The following is an 8,296-nucleotide window of genomic DNA, read 5'->3' as shown; positions in this document are numbered from 1 at the left end:
GCGAGCTATTTTTGAAGGGGACAGAATGATCTTCTGCAGCCGCAGCCGCAGCTGGGTGAGCCTGTGATGGACAGCCGTGTGTCAGGCGTTTCAGGGCGTGTTTTTGGGAAGCAGAAGGCGATGGCTCAGGAATGGCGCAGACAAAGCGTGCGGCGGAGCTGCGGCCGCCCCGACTCCGAATTCCCTGGACTCAGATGCCGTTGAGGATGGAAACAGTCCTCACCGCAGCCCATCGCGTATTCGACCTTCATGTGAGCTTTCGGGGTTGGCATATTCCATCATGCAGGATGCCTGGGGACTCGAAGAGGTAATTTGCATAATGTGCTTGAACACAGATCGTGTCATTTTGCCTACGTTTGAGAATGAAATCGATATTTGTCGTCTCGCCACTTGTTCTTATAGCACTGTTTTGACTAGATAAGGAATGTAGGTAAGGAATTGGTTTACAAAAAGCTTTCTCTTGCACTATATTGGGTAATTGACAGGGTCAAACCATTCTCGTCATTGGCTGTGCCAAACTGAAATGAGGCAGAGAAGTTTAGATCTGTGTTCAGAAATGGAGTTCAGCGGTAGGCAAAGAAGTTTAAATACGCTGCTTATCTCACGTAGCTCTTAGAATATTTAAATACACAGTACCGATTACGAGATATTAGAATCCATCTATTTAAAAGGAAAATTGGTTAAAGATGAAACTAGAACTTAGCAAGATGCGGTTGATCTAAGACAGGAGTCAGCAAACGTCTGTAAATGGCCACGTCCCGCACGTCTGGGGCCCTGAGGACTGCACGGTTTCTGTCTTTCCCGTTGAGCTCCACGGCTGTTCCTGGAGCACTGCGAGGGGCATGGAGGGGTGTCCGTGGAGACAGGCACAGCTCTGGTCCAGTGCACCCTCACATTCCAGTCCTTTCCTGCAGTATTCTAAGGCTTGGGCATAGAGGAGGTCGTTTTTGTTGTTTCTTCCTTATTAACACAGTTTTGAATGGTGAGAAACTGTAAAGTGTCAGCAAACAGTATGCAGGATCTATCCGAGGAGTTTAATTTAGGTTTGGAGTGATGTGATTTGACCACTTTGGAGCAGTCCAGATCATAATGCTCCCTTTTGACAGGTTTCCCCGTACTTTCAGAAACCAGGGAATCCTCTCTCTGTCTTTACTACACTATGCAGAAATCCGTGTCTTGGTCAGAAATGTAATTCATACGTACCAAAGAAATCAAAATCACGCTTCGTCCAACAAAGATCAAATGAAAGGAAATGTCGTTTGTGAACATTTACTTAAATATCGAGATGTTTCGGTTAGTTGTCTACTAGGACAGTTGTCCTGGAAGTGCGGTCTGCTGTGAGACTGTCACCTGTGAATCACCCACCCGGCCCCTTCGTTGAGAGCATCTTGCTGTGGAAAAGGTAAATAAATAGCTGAGTTAGAGAGGAGCACCCTCCTGTAAGCACAGAGAGGTGCTGACAAAGTTGTGGGCCTCAGCCAGACTGCAGATCACGCTCTGGTGACACAACCCTGGGAGATGAAATGATGTCCCACCTCCCAGCACCCACACAGAGACTCCGCACGACCGTGAGACTCACAGAGAAGGCTGCTGCTGACGTGGCATATTAGTGACTCAGATCTCATGAGCCATGCTGCCATTAGTGACATGGTTTCTGACGTGGTAAATAGTTTTTAGTACATTTCCACACCAAAGTAGGGGCTTCCTCCATTTATGTGAGAGTTGCTGTCCTGGAAAGTGTCATGTATAAAACTGTGCTAAAGTTTCTGTTGGGGTCAGCAGGTGGCATGAAGGTGAAGGTGGCTGGATTCCATGTGGCCACCTGCACTGTTTGAGTCTTGGACCCAGCAGCTTGAAGAACATGCTGGGTGCATGTGCCTGTGTGCCCAAAGGCCAGAGAGGGAAATGGAGAAGGGATTGAGACATGGTCATCCCTCCTTGGGGGTGCTTCACTTTCTCTTTCTGTCTCTTCTCCTTCATCGCTCTCTGCCTCGCTCTGGCAAGCACATGTCCCTATAGCAAACTATTGAGAAAAGGTTTCTCTCCATGCATAGAATGGGATTCGTTTCCAAGCTCAGGATTTTCACTTGACAATGTCTAGTAAGACACTGGAACGTTAAGTAAGATGCTTCTTGAGGTGATGTGTGTGCATGTGTGTGCATCACACAGTGCCTGCTTCTTCTCTCCCATCATTGTGGCAACTACAGATGCCCCCACAGGGTTCCAGATACGAAATAGAACAAAGGACCGTGCAGGTGAGAAGCTGAGGTGAGTGTGATCACACGGTTAAACATTGAGATCGATACCTTCTTGGACCCTCGTGGTGCCGAGAGCTAACGAAGGCCGCTTACACTTCGCCTCTGCTTCCTCTGGACTGCCCAGCTGATCTCCTTGAGTCTCTTTTCTTCATTTCTTAGATTCTCTTTTTCCATCTTTTTCCTTTTGTTTCCTTCCTCCCCTAGTATGATCCCACTGTATATGGTCGTTTCTCTTGGGTGTCATTTTCTAGGGTCAAATTTCTCATCTCGATGTTCTAGTTTACTGGCGAGACTTAATCATTTGTAATCATCATTTGTAAAGTTTGTTGAAAATAATTTATTACCAATTGTAATTAGCACATTGAAATTTGCAGTGTCCTTTTTCAGATATTACTTACTTAGCTGTTGATTTTTTGTGAAGTTCATTTGCTCCATGAGAGAGAGACGCACAGAGAGACGGACACACACACACACAGGCATCCCCAAGTGTCTTCATACGGGCCTCAGCCAGCCAGGATCACAGGCACGCTGTGAACGCACGGCCAGTTGTGCATACAGAGAGACGGACACACACACACAGGCATCCCCAGCAGTGTCTTCATACTGGCCTCAGCCAGCCAGGATCACAGGCACGCGTGTGAACGCACGGCCAGTTGTGCATACGGGGAGCTGTCAGGATGTGAACTTGGGACCTCAGCACTGTGGACAGCCTAGTTGCTGCTGCACAACCACAGCCGGCTTTTCATTTGGGGGTGGGGGGCTGGGAGGTGGTGAAATGAGTTAATGCACACCCTGACTCTGAACCTTCATGTAGGGTGTGTGGGGATTAAATGTGCAATATGGTGCTTGCGCATTCTTTGCCAGTGCCTAGTGTGTGCACATACTGAGTTGTCGGAAAAGTTGTGACGTGTTTTTCTATGCAAAAATGTGTCATGACTTTTCCAATGACCTAATAGTTATTTAAATATGGAACGTGTTGCCAAGAGAGCAAAAACAGTAAACAGTTTTCTATTCTCTGGTATTTCGACAATCCAAAGGTTTACAAATTTCTCTCACTCTGTTTGTGACCCAGTTATGCTGAGGTTGCCGAACAGCCCATTTTACAATAATGGCACCAACCAAGCCACGTCCCCACTGCAGTCCAGGGCTTCTAGGAGCCCCATGCTTGAGTGTTAAAGCTGTTGGGAAGGGAGCAGGGTTACCTCTGTTGCTTCTGAAACAAGAGTTAAGGCCGTGCTTTATGAAGCGGTCTTGGCTATTTTCAACAGCTGTAGCCCAGTGGCTTCTATGGCCCTCGTGGTTGAGTACTGTTGAATCATAAACTTGACATCATTTTCCCCAACCAAAGGTTGGAAACGCTTTGCTGTCGTTGGACCCTCCAGGCTGTCTGGAAAAGAGAAGACCTTTCTTTGAGGTTCAGCTGGAAGTTTGTTGTTCCCAGCTGTCCTGGGGCTGCCTGCTGTCCTGCGCAGGTCTGTCTCCAGGGGTCACTGCCTCTGGTCCTCTCTGCAGTGGGAGGTATAGAGCCATTCCTCCCCTGATGAGGTTAACTTAAGAATGTGGTTAGAACATAGGGAGGATACAAGAGTGGGGCCAGCAGTTGGCATAATGGCTATGTCACTGGACTCCCATATAGTCGACCATGGTTCGAATCTTGGACCCAGTGGCAAACTCATGGCAGGCGCGTGTGCATGCGGGAGAATGGAGGAGAAGGGATTGCAGTGTGGCCATCCCCCCTGGGGGGTGATTTCTCGCTTTTTGTCTCTCTGTCTTTCTGGTGAGTGCACGCACCCTATAGCAAACCCCTCTGGAAAGGAAAGGGAAGGGAAGGGAAGGGAAGGGAAGGGAAGGGAAGGGAAGGGAAGGGAAGGGAAGGGAAGGGAGAAAGAGAGAGAAAAACACGTCACCACAATGAGGCGATATGAAACTGTGACTCTGCAGTTTTATATTATACTGTAGGCTCATAATAGGGGAGATGTTCTGATCTTGGGGATCTCTTGTATTTCCCTGGGGGGTCTTGTGTAAGTGTCAACTGGTGACTGGATTATTTTCCCCCTCCGTTTATCTTGCTGTCATCGGTCCTTTGAGGCAGAAAAGCACATACTTGTTGAGATTTGCATGTACATGATCGTTCAGGTAAAGGTTCCTTGCAAGTGTTAGAGTCAGTGGAGAGCCCGACTCACCTAACACAGCAGCAGCCGCTGCTGCCACCAGCCCCTGAGGAAAGAGTACATATGTCATCTTGTTTCATAGTCATGGCAGTCCCCCAAGGGCAGGTGTGCTCTCGCTTCATGGCACTGGAGACCGAGAATGGGAGAAGTGATTGCCAAGACCAGGGCTGGAGGGGGGAGCAGAGTTCGAGCTTGCCACTGTCCTGCTCATGTGTGCGTTTGTGCCACACTGGGCATTTCTGCCTTCCACTTCCCTCTGCCCCTTTCCTTCTGGCCACTGTGGACACGCCTTGCATGCCCCAACCACTCAGGGTGAGGTTCTTACGGTCATGATAGGTTCACCTTAGGTGCTACTGTTGCAGACAGACGTTTCTGGGCCCTACACCAAGTTCAGTATGTCCCTTTGCATCTGGTAATTCCCGGCGTTACAGTTGATTGCGTTTATAATATTTGTTGTTTTCTGAGTATCTACTTTCCTGGATTCTAAGCTCCGTGAGGGCAGGAAGTGTCTCATCACGCACCCATGTGGCACATGTACCAGAAGCCGATGAAATGGATGAATGAATGGATAATCATTGTCTATCCACTGTGTTTAATGCGACTTACACACAAGGCAGAAATGGAGAGGTGCTCTGAGAGAGTGTGCATCCCTCAAGGCATGGGCAACAGACTTAACAAATTACACACTAAGTCAGGACAAAAACATCGAGTATTCATTTTTCACATGCGTGAGGTCTTCAAGAAGTTCATGGACAATTTGTATTATGGACATACTATGGATAGATCTCAAAAACTGTGTGCATCAAAATAAATTCGTACTGTAATTTCATTGTTCCTTGAGCATTTTGAAGTACCTGCCATGTGCTTGTGTTCATATTTATGTCTAATACATGGTGAATATTAACAAAAATTCATGCCGTTGGAATTTTTTAAAGGATGGAAAGATGTGACCCCACAGAGTTTCCGTGTTTTCCTGTATGTCGGAAGATCACCTGGTGAAGGGCAGTGTCTTCACCTGTAGCTGGAGAGCAGGCCAGGTTTGTGGGAACAGGGATCAGGTGGTACCTCGGGTCAGAGTGGGCTCCCTGGAAGGTGCTGTGCTCGTACCCTTGAGCGTCTGTCGTTGGGGCAGCGCTGGAGAATAAGTGCATCAGGAACCGTTCGGATTGCAGACTCTTGCGTTTTGGAATATTTGCATATATACATAATAAGATATCTTGGGAAAGGGACACAAATCTAAATGCTAGATTTACTCATGTTTTACAGACACTTTATACACATGGCCTAAGGGTGATCTTATACAGTATTTTTATCGCAGCTTTGTGTTGGCAACCTATCTTGTGGGCTCAGGTGTGGAATTTTCCACTTGTGGCATGATGTCAGCTAGCAGAAAGTTTCAGATTTTGGAGCGTTCAGAGTTTAGTTTTCATACTAGGGATGCTCAGCCCGAACGTAAGTAATTATCTTTCTGTTTAGTATATCAAATGTAACTGCAGGGTTCAGAAACAGAATATATTCAAGTCTTTTTCCAGAGGAGTGTTTGACCACCATGTTAAACATTATTACTGTGTCATTTATACACGGAAACTTGGTTCGCTTTTCAAAGAGAAGCAAAGAATGATGTGTACTCGGCATGACTTCCCTCCCATCCCATGTATGTGTGTGTTTTGTTTTTTAAGGTTTTTGCCACTGGGGGTATGTGCTTACCAGAGAGACCGGAGAGGTTTCTCATTCCCCTGGGGGTGATGCCACTGTCCCTTCTCCTCCATTCTCCTGGGATTTTTTTTTTTTTTTGAGAGGTTTTCGCTATAGGGCACGCGCGCTCACCAGACAGACAGACAGAGAGACAGAGAGACAGAAAGCGAGAAATCACCCCCCAGGGGGGATGGTCACGCCGCAATCCCTTCTCTTCCATTCTCCTCTCAGGATCTTGGGCACACACGCACACATGCCCAGTGTGAGTTTTAAGCCACCGGGTCTGGGATTTGAACCGCGGTCAACTGTGTGGGAGTCCAGTGACATAGCCATTATGCTAACTGCTAGTTCCCCATTCTCCTGGAATTTTGAGAGTGCACACACACGTGTCCGACGCAATTTGTAAGCCGCCAGATCTGGGACCCAAACTGCAGTGGACCATGTAGGAGTGCAGCACCCTAACCGCCGCGCCCACATAGGTGCTTTTTTTTGGAGAGATTTTGCTATAGGGTGCGTGCACTTGCCAGACAGACAGAGAGAGACAGAGAGACAGAAAGCAAGAAATCACCCCCCGGGGGGGATGGTCACGCTGCAATCCCTTCTCTTCTATTCTCCTCTCGGGATCTTGAGCACGCCCGCACATGCGCCCAGCGTGAGTTTTAAGCCACTGGGTCCCGGATGCAAACCGCAGTCGACTATGTGGGAGTCCAGCGACACAGCCATTACACTAACTGCTGGTCCCCATATATGTGCTTTTAATAAAATTATTGGGTTGTGTCTTACGTGGGATGGCTCAATAACATTTCCAAACAATGTGTTTTTGTCCGGGAGCTTTACTGAGATGTAATTCACACAGCATACCTAATTCAGCCATTTGAAGTGTACAGCTCAGTGGCTTTTAGTATATCCATCCAGAGTTTTACAGCCACTACCACAGTCAGTTAAGCATCAAGAAGTTCCACACTGATTAGCTTTCATGCCTCCCATCTCCCTGACCTTCCTCGTCCTGGGCAAGAAGCAAACGACATTCTGTGTGTGTGGATTCGCATGTAAACGGTGCTTGCATCACGGGAGCAAGTATCCATAGGGAAGTTCTCACATTCTCCTTTGGCACTGGGTGATAACCAGGTGCACCTTCATAAGCCACTGCGAGGCGGATGGAACCTGCCTGCTCGTCGGTATCACACTCCTTTTCCCCTCTGACAGTAACGATGTGTTACTGTCCTTTGGTACTCATGTGCTTGTTGGCCCAGTCACTGAGAAGTCCGGGGGGTGCAGTACTGTGGGGCTGTCACAGGTGTCATACTGTGGTGTGATGGGGTTCGTAAGAAATGGCTTGCATGAATATTTGCCTTGAATATTAAGGAATCAGGATTCGTGCCAGCGGGTTGACCAAGCATGTGTGCCTGCGTGCTTTCGTGGCACGCTGGAGATGTTTGTGCACATGCGGTGTGCACACACCTGCCGCTTCCAGCAGCTGCTGGGTGGAAATCAACAGTTGTATCCTTGACACAGATGGCAGTGAAACCTGAGTCAGGACGCCCTCTGCACAGTCGCCCAACTCACTGATCGGCACAGGATTTAAAGTGCCTTGACTGATGCCCAAACTGAGCACTTCATCCATTTCCGCGTAGATGTTTCAATTGATAGATAATTAGCTCGCCAGTAATATTGATCAGGATGTGATAGCTAAGTATTGAAAGAGAAACTAGGTTACAAACTGAGCCAAAACCTGCTTGCCTGGTTTTAATTGAGAAGTGACTTCTTTTTGAAGGAGAATTCATGAACCAGTGAAGTCTCTTTTTGGCTCCAACATTACATTTTTTTTTTTGAGAGAGATTTTTACTATAGGGCGCGTGCGCTCGCCAGACAGACAGAGAGAGACATTAGAGACAGAAAGTGAGAAATCACCCCCCAGGGGGGATGGTCACGCCGCAATCCCTTCTCCTCCATTCTCCTCTCGGGATCTTGGGCACCCACGTACACGCGCCCGGCGTGAGTTTAAGCCACCAGGTCCGGGACGCGAACCGCGGTCGACTATGTGGGAGTCCAGCGACATAGCCATTACGCTAACTGCTGGTTCCCCCAACATGACATTTTTATAGTTTGTTGGACGAGTTCACCTTTAGAATATTGCTCTGAGCAGTTACACAGCCACTGCTCCTTTCCTGC

The 8,296-nt window shown here is 47.9% G+C and overlaps 1 protein-coding gene across 1 annotated transcript in view; it reads left to right on the top strand.

The window, feature by feature from the left end:
• Positions 1–288: 288 nt before the first annotated feature.
• Positions 289–8,296, top strand: part of TRIO (trio Rho guanine nucleotide exchange factor) — a 298,566-nt gene continuing 290,558 nt past the window's right edge. Inside the window, exon 1 of the mRNA XM_027767024.1 lies at positions 289–307. The gene's annotated coding sequence lies outside the window, so the exon portion shown is untranslated. The remainder of the gene's footprint in view (positions 308–8,296) is intronic.

The sequence above is a fragment of the Tupaia chinensis genome, unplaced genomic scaffold, assembly GCF_000334495.1.
Source record: "Tupaia chinensis unplaced genomic scaffold, TupChi_1.0 Scaffold143836_2, whole genome shotgun sequence".
Taxonomy (NCBI): domain Eukaryota; kingdom Metazoa; phylum Chordata; class Mammalia; order Scandentia; family Tupaiidae; genus Tupaia; species Tupaia belangeri.
Note: the sequence above shows the minus strand (reverse complement) of the source record. Positions and strands in the feature narration are given on the sequence as shown.